Source organism: Abramis brama (assembly GCF_963993115.1).
Source record: "Abramis brama genome assembly, chromosome: 23".
NCBI classification, from domain to species: domain Eukaryota; kingdom Metazoa; phylum Chordata; class Actinopteri; order Cypriniformes; family Leuciscidae; genus Abramis; species Abramis brama.
The window spans coordinates 5,226,745-5,242,769 of record NC_139985.1 but is presented as its reverse complement, the minus strand read 5'-3'; the positions used below and the strand labels follow the sequence as shown (position 1 = coordinate 5,242,769).

At 34.4% G+C, this 16,025-nt stretch overlaps 1 protein-coding gene across 1 annotated transcript in view; it reads left to right on the top strand.

Annotated features, from left to right (window-relative positions):
• Positions 1–566: 566 nt before the first annotated feature.
• The window catches only part of LOC311074583 (uncharacterized protein), a gene marked incomplete at its 3' end in the record, with an annotated part of 39,627 nt that continues 24,168 nt past the window's right edge, over positions 567–16,025 (top strand). Inside the window, exon 1 of the mRNA XM_084101289.1 lies at positions 567–708. The remainder of the gene's footprint in view (positions 709–16,025) is intronic.

Below are 16,025 nucleotides of genomic sequence, written 5' to 3'. Positions count from 1 at the left end.
TTCACTGTCACTAAGTTGTAGAGTTCAGCAAAATTTACTTAAGAATTTATATTATGTGTTATCATGCTGACCTCAATATGGAAATGGTTGAACAAAAAGCTATGTAATTGCCATCTTTGCCATCATTTCCCTCTGCTTCAGGGTGCTGGAATTACTCACCACTTCATTAATTTGCGCTATTTGTTGCGCTGTCTTTGAATGTTTATCAATATGATTTTCTTTGCCCACACACATATGCAATTGTGCTTCAGCTGGCATGCTATGAAATAACAGTTAAAATTGCACACCAGAAACTGTATGTATACATATTGCAACCCTTTGATTGGTGCCTTTCTAAGTATTGATTGTGATTATTTTTGTCGGCCTAAAGTATGTATTTTTTGAGGTTATGTCTGATAATAAAATAAAAAACAAAGCAGCAAAATTCTACAGAGTGTACATTTTTTTTTACAAATTATATAATCTATTTTCTTAAAAGCATGCCTCAATATTGACTTTTGAGGGGTTCAAGGGACTCTGATTACAAATAAAGGGGGTGGTTCCTGAATCCGGTCAATAATAGCCAATCGCATGATGTGGACAGGAGTTTAAAGGCAGTGTGTGTTTCGAGGTCTGTTTTCTGAGCAGGTCATGATGGATCGAGCAGCTCTCAGACTGATTCTCTTGGGCGTCTTTCTCATCTCAGCCAGTTCACAACCTGTAAAGAAGGTGAGGGTCAACGCTTAGTTTAAGATGAAAATGATGCGAGTTAAAATTCTAAAAAAGAGATTAATTATTTGCATTTGAGATGAAGGTCCAGACAAATTAGATTTACTTCATACACTTTGAATATACAATGTTCAAAAGTTTGAGGTCAGTAAGTTTTTTTAAAGAAATGAATACTTGTATCATTAAATTGATCAAAAGTGACATTCTAGAGATTTATAATGTTACAAAGATTTCTATTTTAAATAAAAACGGTTGTTTTAAACTTTATCATCAGATTTCTATTTTAAATAAAAATGGTTATTTTAAACTTTATCATCAAAAAACCCTTTAACATTTTTAGCATGTTTTCCACAAAAATAATTTAGCAGTTTTTAACTGTTTTTAACACTAATAACAAATATTTCTTAAGCAGAAAATCAACATATTAGAATGATTTCTGAAGGATAATGTGATAATGAAGACTGGAGTAATGATGCTGAAAATTCAGCTTTGCATCACAGAAATAAATGACATTTAAAATGTAATTTATTACATAAATCGTTCCCTCTTGGGACCTCTCAGTGGTACTAACTGCGCTGCAGAGTGCTCCCTTTTAGCTCAGTGGAGCTTAAGTTTCTGTCAATGAAGACAGCGCTCCTGGTTGCATTGGCCTCCATCAAGAGGGTAGGGGACCTGCAGGCATTTTCGGTTGACGAAGCGTGCCTGGAATTCGGGTCGGCTAACTCTCACGTGATCCTGAGACCCCGGCCTGGATATGTGCCCAAGGTACCCACCACTCCCTTTCGAGACCAGGTGGTGAACCTGCAAGCACTGCCCTCGGAGGAGGCAGATCCAGCCTTGGCACTGCTCTGTCCAGTACGCACCCTCCGTGCTTACGTAGACAGAACGCAGTGTTTCAGGACCTCAGACCAGCTCTTTGTCTGTTATGGTGGGAAGCTGAAGGGAAAGGCTCTCTGCAAGCAAAGGTTGTCTCACTGGATAGTGGACGCCATTGCTTTGGCATACCAGCAGCAAGGTCGACCGTGCCCCCTTGGTGTGACGGCCCACTCCACCCGGAGTGTGGCATCCTCTTGGGCTCTAGCGCATGGCGCCTAGCTAACAGACATTTGTAGAGCTGCAGGCTGGGCGACACCTAACACATTCGCGAGATTCTACAATCTCCGAGTGAAGCCAGTTACTCGCTTCAACCAGCCGGTACTAGATTCTGCTCAGGTGTCTTCGCTTGCTCGCCATTCCTCTCCACGGACGGGATATGTGCGATATTTTCCTCAGGTAAGCCTAATAAGCCCTGAGTTTCCTCCAGCACTGTTGACGTCAACGCCAGAGTTATGCCACCGGCAGCTTTCGCACTTGGCTAGGGTCCTCCATGTGCATGGTTCCCCATCTGGGCGACCCCCACATGTGTATTTCCACTGTAAGCCTCTCTGAGCATGTGTCTTTCCCTTGGCAAGCCACCTTGCCACCCCTGGGGTTGAAATATTCCACCTGGCTGGACACCCCAGAGTAGTCTATATGGGGGACTATGTGTCAAAAATGATTTATGACCCTTGATTTATGACCCTTCATGACATTGTTTATGACAGGAAGTCCTTATATGGGGGTTTTATGACCAACAGGTGGTATGTGAAATTTGACCCATGTGTGGATCTGGTGGGGAGGGGTTTATGGCTGTGTGTTTTATGACTGCAGTAATGCTTGGTGTGACATGTGAATGTTTTTTCAGGGGATGTTTTTTTTATTATTGGTGGAATTAATAATTAAGTCCACAGATTGGTGAAATGGAAGTGAATGTTTTTTTGCAGGGATGTTTTTTTCTTATTGGGGGATAATGTCCACAGAATGACGAAATTATGAACATGACGAAATCTGTCATGGATTTGTTTTTCAGATTTCATGGCCGCGTCCATAATGTCTGTGGGGCGAGAATGAAAACGGGTTTAAGAAATAGCATTGACAAACACATAAAATAAAATAAGATGACATTTATTTAAGTATATGCATTTAAAAGTAAGTTTTAACCTTTTAAACACCACATTATATGAGTTAAGAATGCAAATGTCTGTCTGATAGTCTCTCAGGAGTGTATAAATAGCCGATCGTGGAATTTAAGGAGCAGAAGAAAATATGTCAGAGTGAATTGTTTTCAGATTACACAGTCACATCCATAAGTAAAACCATGTTGATTATATGAAACAAGATGTTAAATGATCAAGTATAAATATTTTAATCTAATACACAACAAAACACTGACTTACATAGATAAAACATAAAATAGTGAATAATAGTTCATATTATTTTAAATTTTAAATGATCAAGTATAAATATTTTAATCTAATATACAGCGAAAGACTGCCTTACATAGATAAAACATAAAATAGTGAATAATATATTTGAAATGTTAAATTATCAAGTATAAGTATTTTAATAGTGAATATTAGTTCATATTATTTGAAATGTTAAATTATAAAGTGTAAGTATTTTAATCTAATACACAACAAAACACTGACTTGCATAGATAAAACAAAAATAGTGAACAATATTGCATATTATTTTAAATGTAAAATTTTAAAGTATAAATATTTTAAGCTAATACACAGCGAAAGACAGCCTTACATAGATAAAACATAAATAGTGAATAAAGTTCATATTATTTTAAATGTTATATTATCAAGTATAAATATTTTAATCTAATACACAACAAAACACTGACTTACATAATAAAACATAAAATAGTGAATAATATTTCATATTATTTTAAATGTTAAATTATCAAGTATAAGTATTTTAATCTAATACACAAAACACTGACTTACATAGATAAAACATAAAATAGTGAATATTAGTACATATTATTTTATATTTTAAATGATCAAATATAAATATTTGAATCTAATATACAGCGAAAGACTGCCTTACATAGATAAAACATAAATAGTGAATAATAGATCATATTATTTGAAATGTTAAATTATCAAGTATAAGCACTTTAGTGAATATTATATCATATTATTTGAAATGTTAAATTATCAAGTATAAATATTTTAATCTAATACACAGCGAAAGACTGCCTTACATAGAAAAAACATAAATAGTGAATAAAGTTCATATTATTTTAAATGTAATATTATCAAGTATAAATATTTTAATCTAATACACAGCGAAACACTACCTTACATAGATAAAACATAAAATAGTGTATAATAGTTTGTTTTGTTTGAAATAAGATGTTAAATTATTAAAGTATTTTAAAGGTAGTTTTAAACAAGTGTTGAAGTGAACTTACCATCGGTGAAATTAGGAGGTCTTATTGTCTCTGGATAAAATCATAGATCCTTAAATTTAGAATCCTTAAGCAGAAGAGATGTTTGCTCTCCGTTTGCTAAATTGTAAATGAGGATTGTTTTCATCATGGCAGGGGCACAGGCCCTCCCCTTCTTCTCTGCGTAGTTGCTATATTAGCATATGCAGTTTGTTTCAGAAAACATCAAGCAATTAAAAGATAGACCTGGTGTTTTACAATCAAAGATGCCACAGTCTCCTATCATAAAATCTCCTGATCTGAGCATTCCTGTCAGGAAGGGAGACCCCAAAATGTGCCCATTCTGACACTTCACAGGGACCAGGCTGTAATATCAGTATAATTAGATGTATACCAGTGTCTTCAGGAAAAGTCAGGGGTCAAAACAAAAGAGCCAGGAATTTACATTTTATATAGCCTACTCTTATGGGATTTTTATGATAAGCTAAATCATCCTTCCTTCCTGGGGGTGCTGTCCCCCAACCTGTTGTTCTAGGAGAACGCGTGAAAGAAAGATAAAACCCAAAATGACACCTCAATTCTGACACCTTTTGAAGATCAGATTTCTTTTTCTAACATTTAAACTTAGAACACATTATAGAACACCCTTTGACTTTATGAATACGCAAAAATGACAGCTTAATGATTTTTATATTTTGTGCATTTATTTAAAGACTGCATGTAGGCCTACCATTTTGACGCAATATTAAAGGTTTTATGAAATATTATTTCTATTTTTCAGCACATGCAGTCAGAGTTACAGAACATATTAGTAGTGCAACAAATAAGGAGATTATGTTTTATTTATTTTAATCAGGTATGTTAAAAGTATGCTTGAATGATGATAGTTCATCTGCGCTAACATGTATTTGCTATATCCATGAAAATATCTGAAAAACCTGTTAAAATCTAGTAATGATGCAATCCTTTAAATCTTAACTTTGAGTGCATCAGAATTAATTGGATGTAAAATTATTATCATGTGACATTTTACTTAACGTGACAGAAAACGACAGTGACACCAATGACACAATGAATCACCAATGACCCACATACGACCAAAGATCATTATTCTTCAACCATAATTAAGTAGATGAGACTAAATTGTTACATTTGGCATACAATCTAAATGAATAGCTTCAATAGAAGTTTATCTATAAATGGGAGTCACTGGTGTCACTGGGGTTCTCCCATAAGAAAAGAGACACCAGTGACAGCAACCAGAGTAACAGTTTTCATGAAAGATACCACATCTTGTCAATCATGGTATACTAACTAAATGAAGTTGTTTATGCCATAAGTATTCTAGTTTATTTTTATTATTTTTTACAACTCCATGAAGCTAGCGCAAGTTCTGCCAGGAAGACTCAATCGTTCGCGTCATTAATTACCTCCTCATCTATCCAATTATATCACTTACTGTAGCTTAAAAGGGCAGCGCTTACACATGTCTGAGTTCGCAGATGCTGTCACTCCAGTACCTCCATCCTCCCCGCCTCCACCAAGATGGGATCTTTCCTCCAACTCCTCTACTCAACCAAGCTGGGTCCTCCCTCTATCAACCCCAACACCATCAGTCAGGCTATCCCTTCCATCCTGAAGACTTCAGATGTCTTTTCCTCCATCCACCCCACCACCACCAGATGGCCCCTTTCCTTACTCCGCCGGGGGGGTGAGCGGCGCCCCCGCCTTCGTCTTCAGGCGGGACTCGCAGATTCAGTACCCTCTGAATGCGAGTTATGAACGGGGCCTACGCCAAAGAACCTGATTGCTTGCTGAGCTCCTAAATAAATGTTATTGTTACAGTATTAATTCTCCCGAGTCTTTCTGGTAGAACTAACAGTAAAGCAGGTCATACCAGTGAGTTCAACTAAAGCTTCATATGAAACCATGAGATAAATGAGAAGATTTTGATACCTGAAAAGAGGCCATGGGCCTCTCTTCATAGATATTCATGAATTTGGAAGAAGGAAGTTGAGTGATGTCATCAGTATGATTTTTATTTTAAAAAACATTAGATTTTTGTTTAACGGTAACACCAGTGACACAACTCCAGGGGACCACTACTTTCAAATATTAAAAATCAAATATTGCCACATAGAAGGCTCAAGACGACATAATTGTTCAAATAACATATTGTTTTATTTTAAAATGTAAAGAAATTGTAACCCTAAAGTATTTTTCAAGTGCGATATTTCTGTAAAGGCTAGGGACAGAAAATGGACAATGCCATAAAATGACCCAGAAATGATTTTGCATAAATTTTACCCAAGCTATTATTTTACACAACAGCATCTGTTGAAAACATTACAATTTTAAAGCAAAAACTGTGCTTAGTCGTCTTAAATCTTATTTATCCAAAGATATTCAAACAGTATTTTGTCCACCGACACATACCAGATGTATCCGTGGAGTGCGTATGTAACGTTATGTATGTATTTGTATATGTGTGCGTGTATGAAAAAGTATCCTAAATGAAAACTATGCAGCCCAGAAACTTTTCTAAACTATAGCAAAACAAAACATTAAACATTACTAAATCACCCACTTAACATTAATCTGGTACAAAACAATTTTAGCATTTACTCTCCCCCTTTAAGTGTCATGGCAAAGCATGCGGGGGAGTAGAGATCCCAGCCCAGTTTCAGTTCAATTTAAGTTTGTCAAATAAAAAGAAACAAGTTCATAGAACTCAAATCAATTAAACAGGTCAACATAATTAAAATGTGTACGTTTTGTGAACTCAAAAGAAAAGAAAGTTCTTAATACTCATAAAAGTTAATTTGATTGAACTAATTTGTACAGTACAATTTAAGTTGGCCCTACTCAACCAAGTCATTATTTTGAGTTTTTGTAATTATTACAGTGTATCTTTAGAAAATCAGCACACATAAGCCTCTGTGGTCCATGACGTAGCATAAGTAAAGTTGTTTTGAGTGGATATTTAATTGTGCTCGTCTTAAGGTCTTCAGAAGTCATTACTTCAGGGTTCAGTGGGGATCCCGAGAATATTTAATTTCCCTTAAAACCAAAGATTAAGCTAAAAGACACTATAGTTTCCAGTGTTCCCTACCAAAATCAGATAGTGTATACAATTTGTATTACACTTTTTGTTGTGTTATGACACAATGTCATTAATTGGTACTTTTTATTTTATAAAATGTACTTTTCTAACGTCTACACTGTTTCAATGTCAAGGTAGTTTTCCAAATATCCCCCCCAAAACAAAGACTGTATGTTTTGTATTACACTTTTCAAAGAATAATCTAGCTTTAAAGTTAGAATAAAACAGTAAAAAACAATCATGCTGTAGCTTCATACCTGTTGTGTTCTGACACAAAGCCATTAACTGGTTATTTTTGTGTTATAAATGTAGCCTACTTATCTAATTTCTACAAATTCAATCGGATAAATATAGAGTTAACACACGATGAAACAAGCGAATAATGCTACCAAATACATCTGACACAATGTTTTAAGAAAAGCAGTGTTTAAAATACAGATGATTTTTCTTTTGACAATCAAATAATACCCCTGTGGGTTTAACATCCAATAAGTAGTAATTTATGCAAAGGTTATATGTTTTATTAAGTTGTCATAAACAAAACACACCCAGATCCTCCCATAGTTGTAGTAAACATTTACAATATGTAAATGGATCAATTTTCAGATTTGTTAGAGTGCCTGTACCACATTATTGTGAGGCAATCACATTTGAGGAATAATGTGATTTATATATTTTTCCCCACTAGCGGATGACACTGTTTACATCTTGTTTCTTTCACAGTTTTTAGACGAAGACTACACTTTGAGCACTGTCAAACATGTTCATATAGGATTAATGAACAAATACAGCATAAGAAAATTATATAAATTTTAAAATTTAAACTGTGATATTCTTTTAGGTCTGTCTACGAAGCGGTCACAGGACACATAACAGGCCCAATGTGAAAAGTGAGGCCTGATGGTTTTTCTGTCACATATACGACTGTTACACTTAAAACAAAGCCATCAATTAAGTTATGCATTAAAGTGTCAAGGTGTCACAGATAGACAATTTGTCATGTTTGTCTTCACAGTGTGTGTTTCTTTAAGAAAAACAGTCTTTGTCCCACATCAGCAGCATACCAAAATTGTTTAACATATCTTAATTTTTCACGATTATAAATATTGATTAGCATCAGCTCACAGCTCAATTGTTACCAAATGCTAATGAAGAGATAATCTACAGAATGTCACTGTCACATTAGTTTGCTATTACCAAAGTTTTGACTATGAAGCAAAAAAACTAAAACAGCAATTAGTTGTAGCAGTATGGAGATTGAGTTTTATGTTTCTTTGATTTTGTTCTCATTTTTCTAAAACAGACTGTTTTAAACTGTTTACCACGGTTTCATTCTTAACATCACCATTCTTGTTGTAATGCCGGGTGTGATTGTAATGTTTGTGTAGTGTTTTCTTTACACTTTTCCCTGGATATCTGTTTCCTATGTAATGTTAGTGAACTCGAGGTCTTCTCGTCTTCTATTTGTTCATATACGACAGTATTATGAATTTGCTTGATTTAATAACTTCCAATGCTGTGTATTATATCCATATATGTGTTACATAACGCCAACATGTATTTAAAGGACCATTGTGTTACAGCAAAACCACTATTTGTAGAATGATATTGTAATGTATCGAGTTTTTGCCTCTGTTTTTCTGTTACTCGACATTATCTCAGTGTTTCTTGCTATGTTTATTTTGTTTTTGTTTAACCGTGATCCAATTTTCACACCTCAAATCTTACAGACGTAATGTGTTTTTCAGAATTTAGACTACTGTTTAAAAGTCAACGTGTAGGGTTATATACAAACGGTACATTGTTTTTAATCTCACTATAGAGACAATTTAATAAACGCTTCAGGGACTGAACTTTAACATTTTAATCTTTGGTAAAAGTTAACTTAAAGTTGGCACAAAAAGAAAATTCCATCCTATCTATCCTTTCTAAATGTATGTTATGGATATATTGCGAACAATTCAGGCATATGTTTTGACCGTGTAATGTTTAATCAAAATTCTGCTGGAAACTTAAAAATATATGGTGGATTTACTTGTGGAATTTAATTAACATTGTTTATTTCAGTAGACTTAAGTTTATTACATAAGGTTAATTCAGTGCCATTTAGATTCAGGTTAACATTCTTAATTTCGTCCAAAACTATTAAGTTCAATTATCCTAAAATTAATATCAAACAAAAATTAAAACAAATAATCCAATTGTTTAATTGATTCTTTTATTTAGTGAATGCGTTCAACAATTTTACAACTTTTGCAAATGTCATCTAATAAGAAAACCTTTTAAAAAATCTTTACTCCGTAGTAAAGACTCTTAATGTTAAGCATTTGCTAGAAAACGGTTATGTTGCATCCAATGTATGTCTGAAGTAGTTGTTTTTATTATTATTAAAACCACTTTAATTGTTGTTAGCACGTCCTCACCCAAGCACAAGGTCTACACTTCATCACAATGGTAACCTCCAAAAACACTAACATATCAGAAACTCTTTTAAATATAAACATTAAAGAACATTAATCATTAACAAGTCACCAATTTTTTATCACGATGATGAAAAAACACATAAAATAAAGTTTTATTTTAAATTTACACCCCTATCCAGACCTGTGCAAAGCATGATGGGGAGGGGGAAATCCTGTTCCTAGTTTTCTATATTGCTATTTTAACACAACTAAACTCATTTATGTAATCTCAACTCAAATGGATTAAGTAAAACGGTTGAAAAGAATCGTGTTGAATTAACTCCATTTACTTAAGTAAATTGAGAAAGCATCAAATGTTATTTTTGGTCTACTTAACTGAAACATGTTCTTTCGACATGAAAATATTGAGTTAAGCCAAACGCAACTGTTTCAAGTCAGTTTAACGCAATGCATTGTGTTTGAATGAGAAAGCTAATACAACGGTGTTAAATGAAAATTGCACATCTGTCCATGAAAACTACCTTGACATTGAAACAGTGTAGACGTTAGAAAAGTACATTTTATAAAATAAAAAGTACCAATTAATGACATTGTGTCATAACACAACAAAAAGTGTAATACAAATTGTATACACTATCTGATTTTGGTAGGGAACACTGGAAACTATAGTGTCTTTTAGCTTAATCTTTGGTTTTAAGGGAAATTAAATATTCTCGGGATCCCCACTGAACCCTGAAGTAATGACTTCTGAAGACCTTAAGACGAGCACAATTAAATATCCACTCAAAACAACTTTACTTATGCTACGTCATGGACCACAGAGGCTTATGTGTGCTGATTTTCTAAAGATACACTGTAATAATTACAAAAACTCAAAATAATGACTTGGTTGAGTAGGGCCAACTTAAATTGTACTGTACAAATTAGTTCAATCAAATTAACTTTTATGAGTATTAAGAACTTTCTTTTCTTTTGAGTTCACAAAACGTACACATTTTAATTATGTTGACCTGTTTAATTGATTTGAGTTCTATGAACTTGTTTCTTTTTATTTGACAAACTTAAATTGAACTGAAACTGGGCTGGGATCTCTACTCCCCCGCATGCTTTGCCATGACACTTAAAGGGGGAGAGTAAATGCTAAAATTGTTTTGTACCAGATTAATGTTAAGTGGGTGATTTAGTAATGTTTAATGTTTTGTTTTGCTATAGTTTAGAAAAGTTTCTGGGCTGCATAGTTTTCATTTAGGATACTTTTTCATACACGCACACATATACAAATACATACATAACGTTACATACGCACTCCACGGATACATCTGGTATGTGTCGGTGGACAAAATACTGTTTGAATATCTTTGGATAAATAAGATTTAAGACGACTAAGCACAGTTTTTGCTTTAAAATTGTAATGTTTTCAACAGATGCTGTTGTGTAAAATAATAGCTTGGGTAAAATTTATGCAAAATCATTTCTGGGTCATTTTATGGCATTGTCCATTTTCTGTCCCTAGCCTTTACAGAAATATCGCACTTGAAAAATACTTTAGGGTTACAATTTCTTTACATTTTAAAATAAAACAATATGTTATTTGAACAATTATGTCGTCTTGAGCCTTCTATGTGGCAATATTTGATTTTTAATATTTGAAAGTAGTGGTCCCCTGGAGTTGTGTCACTGGTGTTACCGTTAAACAAAAATCTAATGTTTTTTAAAATAAAAATCATACTGATGACATCACTCAACTTCCTTCTTCCAAATTCATGAATATCTATGAAGAGAGGCCCATGGCCTCTTTTCAGGTATCAAAATCTTCTCATTTATCTCATGGTTTCATATGAAGCTTTAGTTGAACTCACTGGTATGACCTGCTTTACTGTTAGTTCTACCAGAAAGACTCGGGAGAATTAATACTGTAACAATAACATTTATTTAGGAGCTCAGCAAGCAATCAGGTTCTTTGGCGTAGGCCCCGTTCATAACTCGCATTCAGAGGGTACTGAATCTGCGAGTCCCGCCTGAAGACGAAGGCGGGGGCGCCGCTCACCCCCCCGGGGGAGTAAGGAAAGGGGCCATCTGGTGGTGGTGGGGTGGATGGAGGAAAAGACATCTGAAGTCTTCAGGATGGAAGGGATAGCCTGACTGATGGTGTTGGGGTTGATAGAGGGAGGACCCAGCTTGGTTGAGTAGAGGAGTTGGAGGAAAGATCCCATCTTGGTGGAGGCGGGGAGGATGGAGGTACTGGAGTGACAGCATCTGCGAACTCAGACATGTGTAAGCGCTGCCCTTTTAAGCTACAGTAAGTGATATAATTGGATAGATGAGGAGGTAATTAATGACGCGAACGATTGAGTCTTCCTGGCAGAACTTGCGCTAGCTTCATGGAGTTGTAAAAAATAATAAAAATAAACTAGAATACTTATGGCATAAACAACTTCATTTAGTTAGTATACCATGATTGACAAGATGTGGTATCTTTCATGAAAACTGTTACTCTGGTTGCTGTCACTGGTGTCTCTTTTCTTATGGGAGAACCCCAGTGACACCAGTGACTCCCATTTATAGATAAACTTCTATTGAAGCTATTCATTTAGATTGTATGCCAAATGTAACAATTTAGTCTCATCTACTTAATTATGGTTGAAGAATAATGATCTTTGGTCGTATGTGGGTCATTGGTGATTCATTGTGTCATTGGTGTCACTGTCGTTTTCTGTCACGTTAAGTAAAATGTCACATGATAATAATTTTACATCCAATTAATTCTGATGCACTCAAAGTTAAGATTTAAAGGATTGCATCATTACTAGATTTTAACAGGTTTTTCAGATATTTTCATGGATATAGCAAATACATGTTAGCGCAGATGAACTATCATCATTCAAGCATACTTTTAACATACCTGATTAAAATAAATAAAACATAATCTCCTTATTTGTTGCACTACTAATATGTTCTGTAACTCTGACTGCATGTGCTGAAAAATAGAAATAATATTTCATAAAACCTTTAATATTGCGTCAAAATGGTAGGCCTACATGCAGTCTTTAAATAAATGCACAAAATATAAAAATCATTAAGCTGTCATTTTTGCGTATTCATAAAGTCAAAGGGTGTTCTATAATGTGTTCTAAGTTTAAATGTTAGAAAAAGAAATCTGATCTTCAAAAGGTGTCAGAATTGAGGTGTCATTTTGGGTTTTATCTTTCTTTCACGCGTTCTCCTAGAACAACAGGTTGGGGGACAGCACCCCCAGGAAGGAAGGATGATTTAGCTTATCATAAAAATCCCATAAGAGTAGGCTATATAAAATGTAAATTCCTGGCTCTTTTGTTTTGACCCCTGACTTTTCCTGAAGACACTGGTATACATCTAATTATACTGATATTACAGCCTGGTCCCTGTGAAGTGTCAGAATGGGCACATTTTGGGGTCTCCCTTCCTGACAGGAATGCTCAGATCAGGAGATTTTATGATAGGAGACTGTGGCATCTTTGATTGTAAAACACCAGGTCTATCTTTTAATTGCTTGATGTTTTCTGAAACAAACTGCATATGCTAATATAGCAACTACGCAGAGAAGAAGGGGAGGGCCTGTGCCCCTGCCATGATGAAAACAATCCTCATTTACAATTTAGCAAACGGAGAGCAAACATCTCTTCTGCTTAAGGATTCTAAATTTAAGGATCTATGATTTTATCCAGAGACAATAAGACCTCCTAATTTCACCGATGGTAAGTTCACTTCAACACTTGTTTAAAACTACCTTTAAAATACTTTAATAATTTAACATCTTATTTCAAACAAAACAAACTATTATACACTATTTTATGTTTTATCTATGTAAGGTAGTGTTTCGCTGGTTATTAGATTAAAATATTTATACTTGATAATATTACATTTAAAATAATATGAACTTTATTCACTATTTATGTTTTTTCTATGTAAGGCAGTCTTTCGCTGTGTATTAGATTAAAATATTTATACTTGATAATTTAACATTTCAAATAATATGATATAATATTCACTAAAGTGCTTATACTTGATAATTTAACATTTCAAATAATATGATCTATTATTCACTATTTATGTTTTATCTATGTAAGGCAGTCTTTCGCTGTATATTAGATTCAAATATTTATATTTGATCATTTAAAATATAAAATAATATGTACTAATATTCACTATTTTATGTTTTATCTATGTAAGTCAGTGTTTTGTGTATTAGATTAAAATACTTATACTTGATAATTTAACATTTAAAATAATATGAAATATTATTCACTATTTTATGTTTTATTATGTAAGTCAGTGTTTTGTTGTGTATTAGATTAAAATATTTATACTTGATAATATAACATTTAAAATAATATGAACTTTATTCACTATTTATGTTTTATCTATGTAAGGCTGTCTTTCGCTGTGTATTAGCTTAAAATATTTATACTTTAAAATTTTACATTTAAAATAATATGCAATATTGTTCACTATTTTTGTTTTATCTATGCAAGTCAGTGTTTTGTTGTGTATTAGATTAAAATACTTACACTTTATAATTTAACATTTCAAATAATATGAACTAATATTCACTATTAAAATACTTATACTTGATAATTTAACATTTCAAATATATTATTCACTATTTTATGTTTTATCTATGTAAGGCAGTCTTTCGCTGTATATTAGATTAAAATATTTATACTTGATCATTTAAAATTTAAAATAATATGAACTATTATTCACTATTTTATGTTTTATCTATGTAAGTCAGTGTTTTGTTGTGTATTAGATTAAAATATTTATACTTGATCATTTAACATCTTGTTTCATATAATCAACATGGTTTTACTTATGGATGTGACTGTGTAATCTGAAAACAATTCACTCTGACATATTTTCTTCTGCTCCTTAAATTCCACGATCGGCTATTTATACACTCCTGAGAGACTATCAGACAGACATTTGCATTCTTAACTCATATAATGTGGTGTTTAAAAGGTTAAAACTTACTTTTAAATGCATATACTTAAATAAATGTCATCTTATTTTATTTTATGTGTTTGTCAATGCTATTTCTTAAACCCGTTTTCATTCTCGCCCCACAGACATTATGGACGCGGCCATGAAATCTGAAAAACAAATCCATGACAGATTTCGTCATGTTCATAATTTCGTCATTCTGTGGACATTATCCCCCAATAAGAAAAAAACATCCCTGCAAAAAAACATTCACTTCCATTTCACCAATCTGTGGACTTAATTATTAATTCCACCAATAATAAAAAAAACATCCCCTGAAAAAACATTCACATGTCACACCAAGCATTACTGCAGTCATAAAACACACAGCCATAAACCCCTCCCCACCAGATCCACACATGGGTCAAATTTCACATACCACCTGTTGGTCATAAAACCCCCATATAAGGACTTCCTGTCATAAACAATGTCATGAAGGGTCATAAATCAAGGGTCATAAATCATTTTTGACACATAGTCCCCCATATAGACTACTCCCCAGTGATTCTGCACAGTGTTGGGGGTAATGAGTTACAAAGTTACGAATTACAGTAACGATATTACTTTTTTGGGTAACGAAATAAAGTAACGCATTACACTAAAAATATCGGTAACTACACTACTTTACTAGACTATAGGAGGCAAGGCTTTTGAGATGCTCTGAAGGGAGGGCGGGATCTCATGCTTTCAAAGCTAGCGAACGCGCTTTCCTGCGTTACCCAAGCCGTGTTTGCCTGCGTGTAAAGCTCTGATCTGTTTAAGTGGTGCGTGCATGCATGTGTGTGTGTGCTTGCAGTTGCACCGTTGTCATAGAGATCGATTTGAGTGACGTAGCTGTTGGTGCGAAGGGGAGCGGGAAATGAAGACGGAGACGGAGACAGGGGGTTTCGGCCAGTGGCGATATTCACATTACTTTCAGTTTATTGCTCGAAAGGACAAAAATATTCGCGTGAAATGCACTCTATGCCCAGGCAGCAAGTACTGGCCATCGGGACTACCGGGAGATTCCCAGTGGGCGGACATGCCTTTTGGGCCGACATCTCATACTTTTTTTCTTTTTCTGTTTTTTGTCTTAACGGACCATAAAACTCGTACATCGGCGGCCCATTCGTTTTGCTTAGTTGGCGGCGCTGGGTTAAGTAAGTGCGTGCCGGTGTCGTGCCGAAAAGTGATGGTCTTTTCGACATGACACCGGTGTAAAATGCATTAGTTAAAAAAAAGTCTGCGTCAGTTTTTTTTCTTTCTTTTTTTTTTTCTGATAGCTGACCGGCAAATGAAACACCTTGGCCCATTGGATCTTTTCTTGATTGACACTGGGCTGGTCCAATCACATCTTTAAACACCTCCCCCTTTGGGCTTTGAGCGAGCGTGCAGTGTGTCAGTGTGTATCTGTCAAAATAGTCTGAAAGGAAAAAACGCAAGGAATGTGCAGAGAAATAGCGTGAAAAATAGACATAGGCCCTTCAAGCAGACGCTGTAAAATGTGTCAGTGTTTTCTGCAGCAGCAGGACCT